This window comes from Ptychodera flava, chromosome 20, assembly GCF_041260155.1.
Source record: "Ptychodera flava strain L36383 chromosome 20, AS_Pfla_20210202, whole genome shotgun sequence".
NCBI lineage: Eukaryota > Metazoa > Hemichordata > Enteropneusta > Ptychoderidae > Ptychodera > Ptychodera flava.
The window spans coordinates 33,948,640-33,968,288 of record NC_091947.1 but is presented as its reverse complement, the minus strand read 5'-3'; the positions used below and the strand labels follow the sequence as shown (position 1 = coordinate 33,968,288).

The window sequence follows — 19,649 nt, the reverse complement described above, 5'->3', positions numbered from 1 at the left end:
GATGGTGTTAATACAAGTACTGATCTGTCGTAATTAGGTTGCATCTGAAAGATTAAGCTATGAAAAGCATGTCTGTTAGCTAACCAAAAGTAAGCAAGCTTTCATTGGAGTCAATGACCAACAACAGCTTAAAGACCAACCTAACCCTAATCCCTAGCATTGCTTATACACTTTCTAATGTCTCTATTATAGGAAACTCCCAGCATTTATGTGTGTAGAATTACTCATATGGATGTACGTGACAGGTTTAATTGAGATTGGAGTGGTTGTGACAGGAGGAAATATAATTTTGGGAGGTTTTTTTTTTTAATTTTGTGGGGGGGGGGCCCAAAGAGAACAATGAGAAAGTGTTTTGAATTTTTTGAATTTGACTTAGACTTGTAAATCCCTGTATTTTTGGAATGTTAAATTACTTGTATTGGTTGACGTGGATTAGTTTCATTTTAATGGAAATGAACGGGTTAGTAATAATAATTTTGAGGGCAAAATTAATGGAAGGGATAAGGGTTGTTAATAGTCACTCAACCTCATACTGGTCATTGCCTCCCGTGTTTGCTTATGTTGTACCCCACTACAAACACACCTATCATGGATGTATCTTATATGTATAATTAGATATTATTCCCTAATATTTTTCTTCATTCAGCGAAGGAAAATACGAGTGACGTAATGACCGTGTCACCACGAGTCGAAGACGAGTGGTGACACGGTCATTACGTCACGAGTATTTTCTGAGCTGAATGAAGAAAATTTTAGGGAATAATATACTTATCACATGCACAAGCCAATAATTCGTTATTTTTTGCAAAATAAAATAAGTTTTCCATGGCGATTCCGCGTTTAAATTTTTGAACTACTTTAGGAATAAATATCAGTACGCCGTGCACAAGTTGTCAATCATTTCCAGTCGTCCGTCGTGTGCGTTATCGCTCACGTTCGTTCATGTGTGGAGCAAATGACAGCTCTCGGTCTACATGTAGGCTACCTTCCGCAAAGTTATACTCTATTTCAAAGATAGCATAGTCCTAGAATTTATCACAGACGAAGATACGCTATTTTTCGGGAACAAATATCGACTGAATCTCGACGGCGCGAACACTGTTAACGTCGCGCCTGACCCTGTTGACAGTGCGTACACGACCAGCTTCGAGTACGTTGTTTCCGCAAATTATTCACGTAATTCCTTCGGAATATACAGGCGGTACACTCATGTGTTTACATTGTTCGAATTAGTAATGTCGTAGTCTGTGAAAATATCGATTTCATTCCATGACTTTTGATCGTGGGAGAAACATCGGCCGCCATGTTGTTTGTTTACATATTTACGAGCACACCCAAGATCGACAAAAAAAGTCTGACGCACCAAAATTGATGACATAGACGCAGGTTGTCGTGACGTAGAACGACCAGAGAATAAATCCCGTATTTTTTGTTCGGAGACGACAAACTTGGCTTGTGCATATGTATAACATATTCTTCTTCGAGGAGTATATCTTGTATATTAATTTGAATTGTTTTAGGTAGAAGTGACATATTTAGGAAGTCGGGTTTTCCAATATCAACATATTTTTCCTTCGTTGTGTAACACAGCAAATGACGGTAGTGAAAACCCTAACCAGTAGCGCCAAAGCGATACTCTTTCTTGATAAAATATTTACTAAGTTATATTTTCTTAAACGTTGAAGCACATTAGGCTGCTTACATGAATCTTTTTTGTGGTGGGGTGCTTAACTAATATATTTTTCTCTATCAACACGCGCACAAAAGTTGTCAGAAAAACACAATTTCTATTTCACTCCAAAATTTATATTAGTTGTATGTTATACCTTTAACTTCCAATTATTCATTAGTTTTGTATGTATTTTCAAAAATCACTATCACTTTGAATCAGCTGAACCAACTTTTGAAAAAAGATTCATTTGTTTTCCTTCCTTTTGTAATTCAAATCTTGCCACTGGGGGCGCCCTTCATGTCTTAATACATTATTCTTTAAAGATATGTTTTGCAAAATTTTTCTACCAATGGAATAGTGATGATATAGTTTATATAAGTTTAAAAGTTGAAGTAAAGTTTAAAGTTGAACAAATAAAGGAGATATAAACACAATAAAGACGTTATTAACAAAATTGAATGTGCTAACACTGAGGGCGCACATCATTTACAAATTTTAGTAATTTTGTGTTTTTTATATGATTTTTATCATTGGTATTAGAATATTTAGGTTATTTGTGATATATTCTGAAATTGTTTTGGTTGAAATTCAAAGAAATAAAGAAAAAATCATGTTATTAAGATAATCCATGTAAAAAGCCTATTACTGCCCTCAGCAACTTAAGGAGCCTTCCATCCACGCTATAGGTAAGCACAGCGACAATTATTATAGCCGGCTTTTTATAAAAATATTCAATTAAACACCTTTGCATATATCATAATATTTTATGTGCAAGTTAAACAGATACTAGAGTCACTGTACATATGAAATTTGTTTGCAAATATGCAAAAAAAAATGAAATATTAAGATTTGAAATGCATGTCGAAACAGGTGTCATATCATTAGCACCCAGTGCATGTATTGCATATGGTATCTGTTAAAGAAAATACGATGTCTCTTCCGGGTTTTTAATGCGGTTATTTTGACAGAAAAGAAGTCCGTTTCATATTTCTTTCATAAGTACCAGTGACTTCTATACCTAAAGACATGTTTTTAGATTAATATAGAATTTCAGCTTGAAAGATTATTAAAATGCGCTTATTTTTTGGAAAGGTCACTTATGGTCAGATCGGCAAAAGATAAACAATGCCACTTAGGCCGATGTTCATATTTTCTTCTCTCAATTTTCCATATATATTCATTATGGAAACCCATGGTTTTAACAAAAAGTTAAGAAATATTGATATTCTTTCCAAATATGAATAATTTATTTTGGGAGGCCAAAAATTAGGCAACCTAGGTAAGTGTTAAAAATTAAATCCATGAAAGCATAGCTTGGCAGAAATATTTTTGGTATATTTTCTTTCATTTAACATGTTACTTAAAGTATTTGTGATATTTAATCTTAATATGAATATATAATTGTATGAGGGATAAAATTAGGTCCCTTAGGTGAGTGAACAATGTCTATATGTGATAGCTATGTTGAGATTACTTTTTTCCGTATTTTCTAGAAAACTTACATGTATTTAAAAGTAATTATAATAGCCTTTCTGATATTAATATACTATTTTAACAAAGTTTAAATAAGGCACCCTAGGTAAGTGTTAACAATGAAATTCGTGAATGCATTGCTTAGCAGAAATATTTTTAGTATTTCGATGATTTTTACATGTTACATAAAGTATTTAAAATATTTAATACTAATATGAATAATAAGTGTTCATAGCAATAACATTAGACCTCCTAGGTGGGTGTAAAACGTTAATATGTGAATATGATATTTAGTTCACCATTTTTCTGGTAGTTTCTTTAACCTTATATGTATCTAAAGTGATTATAGTACTTTTACCTAATATTAAAATACTATTTGAGCAATTCTTAAATAAGGCCCCCTAGGTAAGAGTTAAATAGAATATGTTAATTCATTGCTTGGGCAGAAACATGGATGGTATTTATATGATTTTTATAGGAATATCAAGGTATTTATGATACTAAGTCCAGATACGAATATATATTTTTAAAAAGGCTAAAAGTAGGCCCTCTTGGTTGATGCAGGTTTCTGTATTTTTTGCAGAGTTTACATGAATCGTATTATCATATGTAATTCCTTGATTTCATTTTACAGTAATTAGCATCTCTACAATTTGGATATCATTCGAAAAGTATCTACCAAGAAATAATCAAAGGTAAGTAGCTCTACATTTTGGATCATAATATAATTTCTACATACACATTAATCATTTATTTCACTCATTGCAGTGCATATACATGATTCATCTGATGTCTTTTATTTCCGTCTGCAGGAGGAAGAACTGAACGGGCACTCATTAGGCACCCAAAACATCATACATTATATAGATGTGTATCTCTGTTTTATAAACATTTCTATAATTTCTACATTCGACTTAAAGTAAAGTTTATCCCCACTCCAAATATGAATATTTAATGCAATTTTAGGTCTTTTTGTTTCATTTTACAGTAGTTAGCACCTACAAAGTTTTGAACTCCATAAAGATCAAAGTGGAGGATCATCCGATACATCTCCTCTTTTAGTCCAGTCAATCTACGAGATTTTGGCACCTAACCCACCACAAATTGCAACAGAATTTTTTTCTTCACAATGCATTTTAATGAGGTACCCAAAACAACATATTAAAAGTTTACTCGAATCCACCTTGGGGAAATATGTCTAATTTGCATAAATCAAAAATGGCGGCCAACAATCCAACAAAATAACAAAATTGGCTATATATCACATATTAAACAAGCTATTACAGTGATTTCAAAGTCTGACACTAGTTATTTGGCTCAGGGAATCATATTGGAGGTATAATGTTTCATATAGGCACCTCATTAATTTGCATAATTCCAATCTGGCGGCCAACATTCCTACAAAAGACATTTTCGGTCATATACCACGTATTAAATAAGCTATTTCAGTGATTTTAAAGTTAAAAGTCTATATCGTAGGCATTGACAAACGATTTTCGAGATGCTATGATTTGCATAGGTAATTTGTTAATTTGCATAATTCCAATATGGTGGCCAACATACCTACAAAATACATTTTCTGTTATATACGACGTATTAACCCTTTGGGCGCCAAAGTCTATTTTTGTCAACTTTATAAAATGTACCATAGTCAATTTTTCTGCTTTTTGCCAAAATTTTGATAAAAATATGTAGCTGCTGAAAAATGATATCCATTTGGTCCAAAATTATGAAAAAACGTACAGAAAAGTTAACAGAAATTGGTAAAATATTGCATTAAAATTTTGGTGTAAAAAATTACAGCAGTCAAAGGGTAAACAATCCATTTCTGTGATTTCAAAGTTAAAAGTGTATATCTTTGGCATGGACAAACAATTTTCAAGATGCAATGATTTGCATAGGTACTTCGTTAATTTGCATAAATCAAATAGGGTTGCCAACATACCTAAAAAAGACATTTTCTGTCATATAACATGTATTAACACTTTGGGCGCCAAAGTCTATTTTTGTCAACTTTATAAAATGTACCAAGATCAATTTTTCTGCTTTTTGCCAAAATTTTGATTAAAATCTGTAACTGCTGAAAAATGATATCCATTTGGTCCAAAATAATGAAAACACGTACAGAAATGTTCACAGAAATCGGTAAAATATTGCATTACAATTTGGTGTAAAAAATTACAGCAGTCAAAGGGTTGAACAAGCTATTTCTGTGATTTCAAAGTTAAAAGTGTATATCTTTGGCATGGACAAATGATTTTCGAGGTGCAATGATTTGCGTTGGCACTTCGTTAATTTGCATAAATCCAATACAAAATGTATTGAACAATCTATTTCAGCCATGTTGAAATTTAATTATATTTCTTGAGCATGAAGAAACACCTTTTGTGGTTCAATGTTTTTAAAAGACACTTTGATGATTTTCAGAAATTAAATATGGCTGCCAAGTTAATTCCCAAATAGCTTCTAATTAAATAAGGTTATGGTAGAGTTTTAAGAAATAGGAATATCAAGAAAACACTGTCAAGAGGGCACTGCACCCAACGCACCGTATTTGCTCAAAATAAATTTTTGCAAATATTCTTCCAATTTTTATTAATTTGTTAACCCAAGATTGAAAATTGGTTAGGTTCACCTTTTAGCTTGGCAAGCAGTCGTAAGTTGCATGATAAAGAAGGGTCGATGTATGCAAATGTATGCAAATCACCCGAATTCGTGCTTCCCTTTTATCCGAATTTCAAGATTTCCAAAGAATATAGCTCTGTTCTGGCTGGGTCATATTTTCTGAAATTTTTGTATTATGTTTTTCAATGCTATATAACAAAACAACTATTTTGTTTTGCAATAAAATTCTTACATTTTGAATTAGAGGCATTTTTATTTTGCTAACCATGATTTTAAGCACTTTTTTGAGTGTCAGTCGTTCAGCCCATGCCATTTTAGAATGAGGATATACTCTTGTTTCAAATGAAATATTACATTTCACAAAATAGTTTGTACGGGTTTCCTTGTCATCTTAGATGAGAAATATTCCTTCGAAAAAAAACCGTGTTGGCAACATGCAGCTCCACATTAAGTCCGTAAACATTTATTTTTAAAAATGTGGAAAATGTACAATAAATTTACTTACATTAACGATCCATTGACGAATAAAATTTTATTTTAATAGGTGTCTGTGATACCTGAAGTCGTTAAAATACCCCATAAATATATTGTATTTTGAAAAGAATGTTAAAGCAAATTTGGTAGACTTACATATATGACTTCCTAACGGATTAAAATACGTATATGTTGATGTGCGTTTATTAATGAGATGTAAGAAAGTCATGCAATTTTAATTATTTGTGATTTTTCTAAATATGACAACCGTTAATGATTGTTAGTCATCTAATAATAATCTCTTTCTGAATATAACATTGGATTCATCTGTGTACGGCATTATTTGTGATTTTATAGGTGCTTTATACTCTACAATGTTAAAACATGTAATCTTTAATGTTTACTGTTTTAAAATAGTCGTGGACAAAATCTTTAGTTTCTAATTTAGACTGAAACCCTTCCTTATGGACGAGTGCATCTTTGGTACATCCCCCTAGACGATAGGCAAGAAGTCATCACATATAACAGCAAAAATACAATAAACACAACAAAGATAATAAAAACGCAAAAAATAAAATAATGTGACCAAAAATAACACATGCCACAATAAAGACAAATTAAAACTTGGCGCTGATGCAAACAATGTCAGACTCTTAAAAAGTTGATCAACACACAAACTCACAAAAATTGAAAATTGCATGCTTAGCAAAGACTTAACATTAATTCAAACAGCTCATTAGCCCAACAGAATCCAACTGTTACACGATACAAACATGTACATTGGAAAAATGACACTTGGAAAAATGACTCAAGATGTATTTCTTTGTATTGTGTAATAGTTGGACTCTGTGTTTGGATGTGTAATAGTTGGATTCTGTGTTTGGATTAATTGTAAGTCTTTGCTAAAGCATGCAGTTTTCAGATTTCTTTGAGTTTGTGTGTCCATAAAGTTGTTATGAATCTGACATTGTTTGCAATAGTGCTAAGTTTCAATTTGTGTGTATTACGACATTTTTTATTTCGGTCGTATCATTTTCTCTGTTTTTTAGCTTTGTTTTGTTTATTGTATTTTTCTGTTATGTGTGGTGACTTCTTGCCTATCATCTAAGGGATCTTATAAAGATGCATCCAGTTCAGTCTAAATTAAAAACTAAAGATTTTGAACACGTCTTTTTTTAACAGTAAACATTACAGATTACATTCTTTGTCACTGTAGAATGTTAAACATCCTAACAAATTACGAAAATGCCGCACTCAGATAAATTCAATGTTATATTTAGAAAGAGAATATATCATTCAGAAGACTAACATTCATTAACATTAACAGTCGTCATATACAGAAAAAAAATAAATGTCCAAGGACTTAACAGTTTCTTCTTGATAGTTTCCTAGTGCTAAAAAACTATACCAAAACCGTTATTTATATTAGAAGCTATTAAGCCATGACGCATTAATATGGCAACCATATTTAATTTATGCAAATTATCAAAGGGCCTTTGTAAAAATTGAGCCACTAAAAATGTTTCTTCATACCTAAGAAAAATATTAAAACTTTAAAATCAAAGAAATAGCTTGTTTAATGCGTGGTATATGACCGACAATGTCCTTTGTAGGTATGTTGGCCACCATATTGGATTTATGCAAATTAACAAATTACCTATGCAAATCATATCATTTTTTAAATCGTTATTCCATGCAAAAGAAATGTACTTTTAACTTTAAAATCACTGAAATAGCTTGTTCAATACGTGGTATATGGCCGAAAATGTCTTTTGTAGGAATGTTGGCCGCCATATTGGAATTATGCAAATTAATGAAGTATCTATAAGGAACGTTTTACCTCCAAAATAATTCTCTTGGCCAAATTACTAGTGTCAGACTTTGAAATCACTGAAAGAGCTTGTTTAACATGTGATATATAGCAAATTATGTTATTTTGTTGGATGGTTGGCCGCCATATTTGATTTATGCAAATTAGACATATTTCCCCAAGGTGGATTCGAGTAAACTTTTAATATGTTGTTCTGGGTACCTCTCGGAAATGCATTCTGAAGAAAAAAATTCTGTTGCAATTTGTGGTGGTCTAACCCTATTTTGACTGGACTATTTGTTTTTGCTTAATTATTTGATTCAAAGCGAGGTTTTGAAATTTAATATTGGTTATGTTATCCTTAATGTCTACTGACAGTTCAGTCTTTGTAATCACCAAACAGTGAATATGCAACACCTGATTATTCATTTCAGATAAAGAGGATATGGATCATATCCAATCTGATAGCTCTTGAGACAGCTATAGGTCATCAGAAGATTCATCATATAGTGAGTCAGAGTTAGACAGCGAGAAAACTACCAAGGGTCAGGTGATCAGAAGAAAGAAATTGAAAATTAAGATAAAGACAAACACAGGAAAGACAGAAAAACATGTAAAGAATTTCAAGAAGGAAGGTGGAAACAATTGTTATATCGCCTTACGTAAACTATTCCCTGCATTCTGCAGGGGATCTCTGATAGGTCCAGATATAAAAAAGAAAATGCTTTCATACACAAACGTTAAGTCGTTCTACTCCAAATCAAAAGCTAAAGGGCCTCTTTACAGAGAGATAACGAAGAATAAAAAAAGGAGGCACAAGCTTATTCGACAATGTTGTCAGGAAGGATGCCATGCTCGGGTAACCGACTTGAAAAGACACCTCCAGGCGGTTCACGGCCTGGAGGAAATGGATGCATTAATCAGTGCTACTAGGGTCTCAGTTAAGACAAGGTTAGAGAAGCATCAAGGGGGTGACCGTCCATACAAGGAATGCCCCCTTGATTGTTCTGCAAAGGTAAAGAGGGTGGATCGTCACCTGATAAACATACATAAGTACGATAAGAACGATCCGAGATTTGTGGAATTGCTCAAAATATCATCGGCAATATCGTACCAACTTGCTAATGCTAAACGCGCGGCGAAGCGCAGTGCTAAGCTTCGTGCACCGAAAGCGCATTCTGCAGTTAGGGATGGGGATCGAGACATGGAGCAGCCGTCAGTATCGAGTGCGTATCAGCAACTTGCACAAGCACCGACTCAACAACAGTCACCTATTCCATCTGACTTTTTAGAGTCAGAGGTTATGAAGGCAATGACAAGTTTTAAGAAGTACTTAACAGGGGTCGATGGGGGGAGAAAAGATGATAATGTGGCCCAGAGCATGATGGTACAACTATTAAAATTGATTGCCACAACGAACGGCAAAGTAAGTGCTCTGGGCGAGAGAGATCTGCTAAAAGAAAGAATAGAGGCCATGTCGACCGAATTCGAAGCCAGCACAGTAAGAAACTACATTGGGTCTTTGGTTTCTTTTTATGATTTCGCTTTAATGTCAGAGCCTCCCCTTATACAGAATGCTGGCTTACTAAAGATACAGGTGGTGAAATGGGCAAGCTCGTTCAAAAAAGAAGTACATTATGAAGAGAAAACCTAAAGTACAGTCTCAGGAGGTCAAAAAATTAATACTTCCTGAACAGGCCTAGGCTTTTGAAACTTGCCCATTAGTCAGACAGGCATTAAAAACAGTAGGGAAATACCAGAAGGAGAAATCACAAGCCATTTGTCCATCGAGCGATTTCGAACTTGTAAGGGGCTATATAATGGTGCAATTAACACTGGACAGCGCCCAGAGATCTAGCGCCCTGCGCAATATGGACGTAAGAGATTTTAAAGAGGCCGTGGAGATAGACAATGGCTATGCAATAACGGTTGCAGAGCACAAAACTGCAGGCTCAAGGGGGGCAGCCCATCTTTTCACCCCGCAACTTTATGCAGTTGGGAAAGCATTTATTACTAAGTTCCTCCCTAGAACTCCAGGGGGTTTCATGGAGGAGGGGCCATTTTTCCTCACATATGATGGGGAAAAAATGAGCTCCTCTCACTTTGCCAGAAAATTAAATGCCTTTCGGTCAATGTCAGAAGTTTCTGATAAACAACTGACAACCACCAGAAATGGGAAGTGCTGTCACATCAATGCTCGAAAATAGACCTGACATGGCAAAGTCCCTTGCGTCACACATGTCGCACAGAGAAAGTACCCAACAAGCATATTATAGCTTGACGCAAGGGGTCCATGAAAGTGCCAAAGTTCTTGAGGCAACATGTCAAGGAGCCTAAACGCCGAATTGGCACATAAAAAGAAAATCCTAGAAATTAAGAAAGAACAAAAACTGGAAACGATAGCAGCAGGGCCAGTTAAGGTAAGTGAGGACCATCAGATTGACGAGGACGAGGATGCTCGCTCAGCAGGAACACTCCTGCTGTTTTCAGATACAGCATCCTCGTCCTCGGCAACACATGGTCGAAGGGCATTTTCTAAAGGGCAGGTAGTGATGCTAGAAACTGCCTTTGCACCTTTCCTGGCCAAAGGAAAAATCAACTTCAAAAAAATATGTGAGGTATTAGATTCGAACGAAGACCTCAAAGCCACAATGGCAGGTCTATCAGTAAAGCAGCTTTTTGACAGACTGCGAGTATCCATAAGAAAAATAAACAAAAAAGAAGCTTAAAGCAACTGAGGACAACTGAGGACGAGGGTGTCCATACGGCAGGAAGTCCCTTCTGCATCCTTCAGCATCCTCGTCCTCTTTGTTTTATGGAGCATATACTTGTTAATGCTTACATCGCAAGAAGAAGAAGAAAAAAAAGATAAAAAACAAAGAGTTAACAACTTTTATTAATTAAGTAATTTCCATTTATAAATGTATATATGCTTGTGGGCTTTGTTGGTTTATGTCACAATAAAATAGAATATGTACTCCGTTTTGTAAAGTGTATTTTTTATTCTTTGTTCAATTACATCGGATTTCAAATTTTGCAGAATTTGAAGGATTTTTTAGAGCCGGTTCAGTCATACATTATTTTTGTGTCATTTAGCGAGCCACCTGGTTCGTCATTGCTTCTCCCCATCCAAGAGTGATGTGTGCCTAACAGGACAGAGGTTGTAATTAGTGTGTTCAGCTCTGCTGTGCTGATAGGCTGCACATGTGAGCTGCTCTCTGCTCCACATGGTGTTAAGTGGTACTAGATTAGGTCCAGTAAGCAAGGGTAATAAAAACTGTAAAGCACCTTAAGCGCAAGCACTTATGGATTTAATTTAAGAACCAACTGTTACTATCATTGTTATTGTTATTATTATAATTATAATGCTTGTCGAGTTGGTATATTTTTTATAATATAATTAAAAATGTAATAACAATTCTTTTATTTACATTTATGAATTACATCTGATTTGTTAATTTTTGACTTTGAAGTGATTTTGAAGTGATTGTTAAGTGACTTTTTATGGTTGAAATGTAACCAAATTTGACCAAATTTATGTGAAATAAAGAAAGTTCTGAATATTGCATTAGCATCATTACTAGCATTTTTTCGCCATATTTTTCCTTCTACATATAGCCTGTTCAATCTGTAACTTACCATACATATGGATCAGTATCTCCTAAACCTAGAAAGAGTGTCTGTTTTGCTAAACTACCATCAGCATTTACAAATCATGGTGTCGAGTAAATATTGATTTCAAAGACATAAATTTCAACCAAACTTTCTAAGAAGCTACAATGCTTAGGTTGGGACACTCCCATTTCCTTATTTATTAACTAACATCCAAGGCCAATCAGATGGTAATAATACAAGTACTGATCTATTGTAAATAGGTTGCATCTTGAAAATTAAGCTATGACAAACATGTATGTAAGGTGACCAAAAGTCAGCAAGCTTTCATGGGAATCAATGACCAACATCTGCGGTTTTTTTCTATATCAGTCTGCAGTGCTGTGGTGGGAGGCCGTATAACGCCGGTAACACACAGCCCTGCCATGCAGAGCTAATAATGACCCAGTTATGACTATCTAACGTCGATAAGTAGGCCCTTTACGGCAAGTTACGGCACCGTATAATAAGCTTACCTTCATGAACGAAACTTGAAAACATCAGGTCGTAAAATGTTTTTGCAAAGATTCTTGATGTTTTTTAAACCCATAACTGCTGATAAAATGCAGAACATGAGTCGTTCTTCACCATCAGCGCATTGTTGCTTCGCCTTTACAACCGCAGAGATTTTTAAGAATTACCAGTCCTTGTTAGTGCAGGAATGCTCTGTGATGCCTCTTGCTGCTTTTTTCAACAACTCTTTTCAGACTGGTGCCGTACCTTTAAGCTTAATCATTGTTAAACCACTTCATATAAGCCTGAATCAGGAAACTAAAAAAAAATCGACCTGTTTAAAATTTGTCGTTTTGAATGAACAGAGATTACTTATATTGTTAGCCACTCATTAGATGAACCAATGCAATCTGCTGCCCACAAGCCAAGACATAGTAATGAAACTGGTATGGTTTTTTGCTTGCCATCGAATATGTGTGATGTAGGCCTATTCTTGGTTTTACTTGAACTTTCTGCTTCATTTGATAATGATAATGTCAACCATACTATTCTATTCTAGTAGAGACCAGTTTGGTCTTTCTGGTTTTGCACTTAGGTGATGATCAGCCATTTTTCCCGATCGAGGTCAGCGTGTTCTTCTGAATTCTACTCAATCATCATTTCATCAATTTGATGCTGAGGTACCTCAAGGATGAGTATTAGATCCAACTTTAATTTTTAAATTTCTTCGCTCTGAAAATTTGTTGCCAATCATGGACATAATAGTTTATTGTGCCGATTATTCAACAGTGTAAGCTTATGTCTTCCAATGAATGATTTCAAATGCCAGAGTGATTTTGAATCTTGAAAATGCAATTCAGATGTCAGACTCTGGATGTCTACCAATTTTCTCATATTAAACGATAACAGATTGGTTTAGTTTCTCCTCGTATAACCCGTCAGATAAAAATATTTCAGAAACTTGTGTTTTGGATGCTAACATTATTTTTTGCTATCATGCTATTAAAGCCTTGGCGCGATCCTTGACTCTTGTTATCACACTGAGACACCACGTTGGAGAGATCTGCCATACAGTAACCTTTCATCTAGGACGTCACAATTTGTCCGTGCTTTTAAAAGTTTTGTCACATCTCGCATCGATTTATGTAACTTTCCATTGCAGAAACGTCCGATTTTTTTAATTATTCAGATTCAACATCAGTGATCAAAACATATAGCTGCATGATTGTAACTCGTTCAAGATAACTCTTTATCTCCATTCTGTACCAGTTGCCTTGGTTGCCGATGACACAGCGAATTGTTTTTGATTAAATATAAAATGTTAGTCGTGATTTCAACTTAGAACACGCCTCAAGCACAAATATTCGGACTCTCAAACTACGTACAATTCTCTTTTGATATACCACTTGTGGGGTCATTTTAAAGCTCTTGGTGTAAAAAAAAAATTTCAACGACTTAGTTTTTCGAAAATAGAAAATTTTATTTTTCTCCCCAGAGTTAACACAGAGATGGCGGATATTTTGAATTTGAACATCGGTGAATCTTGGGTTTTTGTTTCTCTACAACCAAAATTTGCAACGGTGAGCCCCAACCCCATCCCGGCGATTTGTATTGTTGATTTGGTAAGAGAATGGTCGAAAGTTATGAGCAAAAGTTTGAGTCTTTAACTTTCAAGGCTCATGATACTTCATTCAGTGCATTCATGGGTTTGCTCCCAGTTATCTTTCAAATATGATCTCACTTTATGTTCCTGGTCTAGTCGTAAGTTGAGGTCAGTTGATCAGTTAAGATTTTTTTCCGATAGCTCGCGCACAAAGAAATATAGAGATTGGTCGTTCAGTGTAGCGGCTTCCGTACTGACAGTCTTCCATATTCGGCGTTTTTCAGGTCTGTCAACTTTCAAAACCAACGTAAGAACTGTCCTCTTTAGGCCTAAATAACTTGCGTGTCTTTGTTGTCTTACTTGAGCATTTTCGTCACTTTAAGCCCCAAATGCAGAAAACGGACGTCTGAGAGATCGAACGTCAGAAATTCTTCGCCCGAGACCGAGCATTTTTAATAAGTTGGGATTACGTACAGGCACGCAGTATCCTACGATACGCATTGCGTAATCTGTTAATATCGACATTGCATTTTATTCGCATGCAACACGAACACTATACTCGTCAAAAAATACCTGCTGCAGTCACACAGAAAATGGGTCAAGAGTTCAAATCAAAAGAAAACAGTTACATTTTTTTCGTAAATTTACATAAGAACAATAGTCCTGGCTTTTGGCATACTAAAAATAGATTTGTCTCATCCTGTACCGTATACGCGTATATACGGTATAAGTCGAGTTAGGTGCGGAATTGTGTCTTTTCCTGAAAGCCATTTCTGAACTACGTGTATTCCGTATGGGAGCTGAACTAGCTAAAAACGATAAACACTGCAAAAACCCCGATAATTATCACTTTCTAAATATCGTTAATAAGTTTAGAAAATAGCTGTAGTTTAGAAAGTCGGGCTTGGAGTAAAAAAGTTTTCCAAGGATATATCGGATATAAACGATAATTATCACTTTCTAAATATCGTTCTGACACAGTCCCTCTGGAGGGACTGTGGTTCTGAGTTTAGAAATTAGCTGTAGTTTAGAAAGTTTAGAAAGTCGGGCCTGGGGTTGAATTTTTTTTCCCAGGATATATCGGATAAAAACGATAATTATCACTTTTTAATTTCGTTCTAAGTTTAGAAATTAACTGTAGTTTAGAAAGTTTAGAAAGTCGGGCCTTTAGGTTGAAAAAATTCTTCCAAGGATATATCGGATGAAAACGATAATTTTCACTTTCTAAATAGCGTTTTCAGTTCAGAAAATAGCTGTAGTTTAGAAAGTCGGGCCTGTGGTTGAAAAATTTCTTCCAAGGATATATCGAATAAAAACGATAATTATCACTTTCTAAATAGCGTTCTCAGTTTAGAAAATAGCTGTAGTTTAGAAAGTCAGGCTTGGAGTGGAAAAAGTTTTCCAAGGATATATCGGATAAAAACGATCATTATTACTTTCTAAATAGCGTTCTAAGTTTAGAAATTAGCTGGAGTTTAGAAAGTCGGGCCTTGGTTCAGATAGGTACGTTCAAATACACCGACCGGGCAATTGTCGAAAATGCTGGTTTAGGGACTGGTCAGTTTCTTCGGCCTGGGGGGCGGCGGTGGATTCATGGGGGGGTCACCCTGTTTTTGACTTTGGTGATAGGGGGGGTCACCATGTTTTTGAAATGCCCAATAGGGGGTTCAGTGTGTTTTTGAATTTCAATACAGGCTCATCATTGCCTAAAATGCATCGTGTCAGCCACAAATTTCATCCACTTGCATTTTTCGGCGCGCCCTTTGGGCGCGTAGCTTTAATAATCAGACATATTTTTCAGCACCCTCAACTTTAACATATCAGGCATACATATATCAGAGATATATATATATATGTTCAATATTTTTCAGCGTGCTCTTCAAGAGCATTACTTTAATATGTCAGACATTTTTCAGCACAGCGTTCAGTAGTAAAGTAAACGTGGGCAACTGGGATGAAGTAAGAATTTTACACCCCATTTTATTCATTTATCTACATGAAGCGAAGGAAAAATTAACCACCATGTAACTAAAGTGTGACCCTGACCTATATATGAACTCACGCGCAGCAGTGCATTGTCCTGAACTAAGCGGGGAAATTCCCTGCTGAGTCATTCACATTCCAAATGGAACTTGCGCAATACAGTAGCTATGACTCACCCCCACTGGGCAAAACAGAACGACATTCTATTCTCTCTCTCATTTGTTAGATAGATTCTGACTGAGCCGTACCGGAGCCGGTCTGCTCTTCAACCCGTACCGGAACAGTTCCGAAGGTGCGGGTCTCGTTTCTGGATGTGAATTTTATCTGCTGGCTGGTCCATTTTCACTATGTTGGAGTCGTCGGAACGAGATTTTCCCCTACCGGAACCATAGGGATGTTGCGCAATACCCCTATCGGAACGTTTTCAGGCAGGAACTTTCCGGTAGGGAATTTCGCAATACCGCTTTCGCAATACCGGGCTTCGAATGTTGCTTAGTAACTTGTGATGTCATGTTCAATGTCTGTCATTCTACAGTTTTCAGAAAATTTTCTACAGAATTTTTTCTGAATCTAACTTTCATATCCATTCAATCCATAATATCGTAGATATCGCTCCAGCGGCGGACTAAATCCTTCTTGTTTTTGAATTTCTAGCGCCTGATGAAATATGTCCTGAATAAGTTCTGACCCCGGAGCCTCTGTTGTTGCACCTTTTTCTTGTATTTGTGTGAGCAGCTGTTTATATTGCACATAATAATGTTTATACTTCTCTCGTCTCTTTGCTACACCAGTTTTCCCTTGTATCACATCAATAATAACACCTGGTATAGGAGTTAAAGCTAAAAGAACTGGAACTGTTGGAATTGCTGCTATTACAGCAGAGCTTACAAGAATTCCCTTAGTAATATTAAGAGCCATATCAATTCGACCCATTAATTTATAACTTCGTCGATATGCAGCACTTGTTCTTTCTATGTAATCAGCCAATTGTTCAACGCTTTCAACAACTGAGATGTGCATTTTTACTGTATATGTAAGGGATGATAAAAAATAATTGTAGTAATATAGAAATACAATATGGCAGAAGGAGGAGAAGATATACCACTCCATGATTTAGTTGATGCAAATGTAAATGATGATGATGACGCTACTGCTGAAACATTCTTTATAGAAGATGATAATGTCCTTGCAGAAGTCGATCCTTACCGGGATAGCCCACAGGTGGATATTTTAATTAAACAGAGAAGAGAACTTACACAAGATATGGCTGAACAACTCTTAGACAAATATAATATTACTGATCAGTATGCACGAGACGAATTGATTATGAATGCTGATATTATTGGTAATGATCTGTATTATAAAAAAATCAGAGTTACAACAGATAAAGGAAGTAGATTTTTAGAGAAATCCACATTAAAAAGTTTAAAAGGAGGTTCTGAATTTGTAAACAAAGTATATAAATATAGTGAGCCCGAAAATGTGAGTCGTGAATTGCATTCTGAAGATGTGATAACCGATAAAATACCGGCTGAGAAGATGACGCCAGAAGACATGGGTATATACAAAGATAAACTGACAGAGTTACGGCGAGATGCTTCTGGTAATGCAGATAAAATAAAAGCTTTTGAAAATAAAATCGACCAATGGAACAATCTAAACCCTGAATATAGAGCTTCTGTTGATGAATTAAAGATGGCAAATATGCGTCTTGATGAGCTTTACAGTGAAAGAGAAAATCTGTTAGAGCAGACAGAACTTACACCCGAACTCAGAACAAGACTAGCTAAAATTGATGATCGAATTGAAGTACAACTTGATATGATCAGTGGGCACGTGAAAGACTGGCGTCGACTAGGTCTCTTCGTGATGTAATTTCTGATCCAGAATTATCACTGAGACTGAAGCTGACAGAGTTATTTAAACGAAATGGTATTACAATTGCTGCAATACTGACTGCCCTTGGAATGACAATATCAACAATTGCCCTGGCTGTAACTAGAGGAGGAGGGGAGCAGGGGAGCAGGGGAGGAGGAGGAACTGGCGGGTCTGGTTCAGGTCCGCCCAAAGTATATACAAAAGCGAAAGAAATTGTAAAGCAATTGGTGAATGGTTTAAAACATTGGCCGCAAAAAGTGCTGCTGCAATACCAAGTTTAATCGGTTCCCTCGTCAATTTTCTATAAAAACAGCAGGATCGGTGGTCGGATTTGTCGGAGAACAGCTATGGATATTTTTAACTGGTTTAACATTAGTCATTATAAATAAAATTATGTATTAATATATGACACCCCTACGGCATCGACATGTTTGGTGAAAAGAATATTGCAAAGTTTCTTTCTAAAAATAAAGACCTGTTTGGTTTCTCTGTCGAATTGGAATGGTGCAAACTCCGACGAGTAAATCGACATATACTTCGAGCAAATCCAGGTGTCCGACTCAAAGATGATAATCTTTATCATAACATTTTAGCTTTCGTGAAGGAATGTCAAAAGACAACTTCTTTAAGCGACTAGAATTCATAAACGTCTTTCAGGAGATTGACAATGATGAAATGGAAGTCCAACATCTCCAAGAATATTGGGTTCTTCGATTGATTCGCGACACAGGCAATCGATTTATCTTTCAGGCAGACGGAAATATTTACGTAAAGATGTGATTTTCTTTTTTTCTTCTAAGTCATTATATACACGAAGTGAAACTTAAGATGTGATTAATTTTCTTTATAACATGTAATTTCTTTTTTTTCTTCTACTATATACATTACACGAAAAATGGGGTACGATAGAACATTATCACCGACTTTCACCAACCGAATACCGAATGGAACAAAGTCAGAAAGAACTCATCACGTGATTGCTCATAATCCAAGTGAGGCAGATCCAGGCCAGACACTTATCATACGATGTCCGAAGTTAGAAAGCGGAGTAGTCCTAGTTCCAGATACTTTCGACCTGGTTTTTGATCTCGAAGTAATGGGAGATGAATATAACCGAGTAGTACAAAATGTTGCAAAAAATTTGGTGGAGCGTATGAAACTCACATTTGAGGGTCAGACACTTTTCGTTTGAATAAATATAACCTTATTGAATGTTATCGCGATCTCTTCAAACATAAAAGGAGAGAACTAACATGACACTGTACGGAATTCAGAACGAAAATCTAAGAAATTAAGAAGCAGTTCGACCGATGCAGATCAAAACGTCGTGGGCGATAAGTTACTTTTCGACACATATAAAACAAAATATGCTATTCGTCTCACTCATCCCCTCATAACAGGCCATGGAGTTGCATATCCAAAAGCGTTAGTAGTCATATCGAATGGGAAATTACGTTGGCACCCGCCCCCCAATTACTTGTCAGTAATCAGTTTGTTACAACCAATTATAAATTAAAAAACATTCAAATGGAATACGAGACAATTTCTGACCTCGATCTCGCGAGGTCAACTGCTGGTTATTACAACGGTGGAAAAAGTTACCTTTACGAGCATATACATTATTTTAGAACAATCCCATTCAAAGAATCGGACACGGTTATCAATGAAAATATAAATGTGCCACGACGTAGCATTAGAGGTATCGCTATACTCTTCACTAAAAATCAGAATCAGACAGAACTGAACAGTGAACTTTTCTTTAACCCCTCCATTGAATCTGTGTCTGTATCAATCGAAGGTATTGCAAATAAAGTGTACGCTCAGAAGATGATACCAAGACAATTTTGGAAAGAAACACGACGGTATTTTGCTGAAGATAAAGATTGGTGTGAAATTGATATAGATGAGGCCGATTATTTGAAGAATAAATTCTGTCTGTTTATCGATCTGCGTAGCTTTAAAGATATTGAGTTTCATGGAAATGGTTTAAAAGTAATGAACACAAAGGACGGAATTCAACTTGAGAT

General features: G+C 35.6%; 1 long non-coding RNA gene across 1 annotated transcript; it reads left to right on the top strand.

Moving 5' to 3' along the window:
• Window positions 1–2,340: 2,340 nt before the first annotated feature.
• On the top strand, window positions 2,341–4,014 carry LOC139119674 (uncharacterized). The gene is made up of 3 exons (XR_011548978.1): window positions 2,341–2,358; window positions 3,780–3,840; window positions 3,958–4,014. It is a non-coding gene; the product is annotated as an uncharacterized lncRNA (long non-coding RNA).
• The last annotated feature ends 15,635 nt before the right edge of the window (window positions 4,015–19,649 follow it).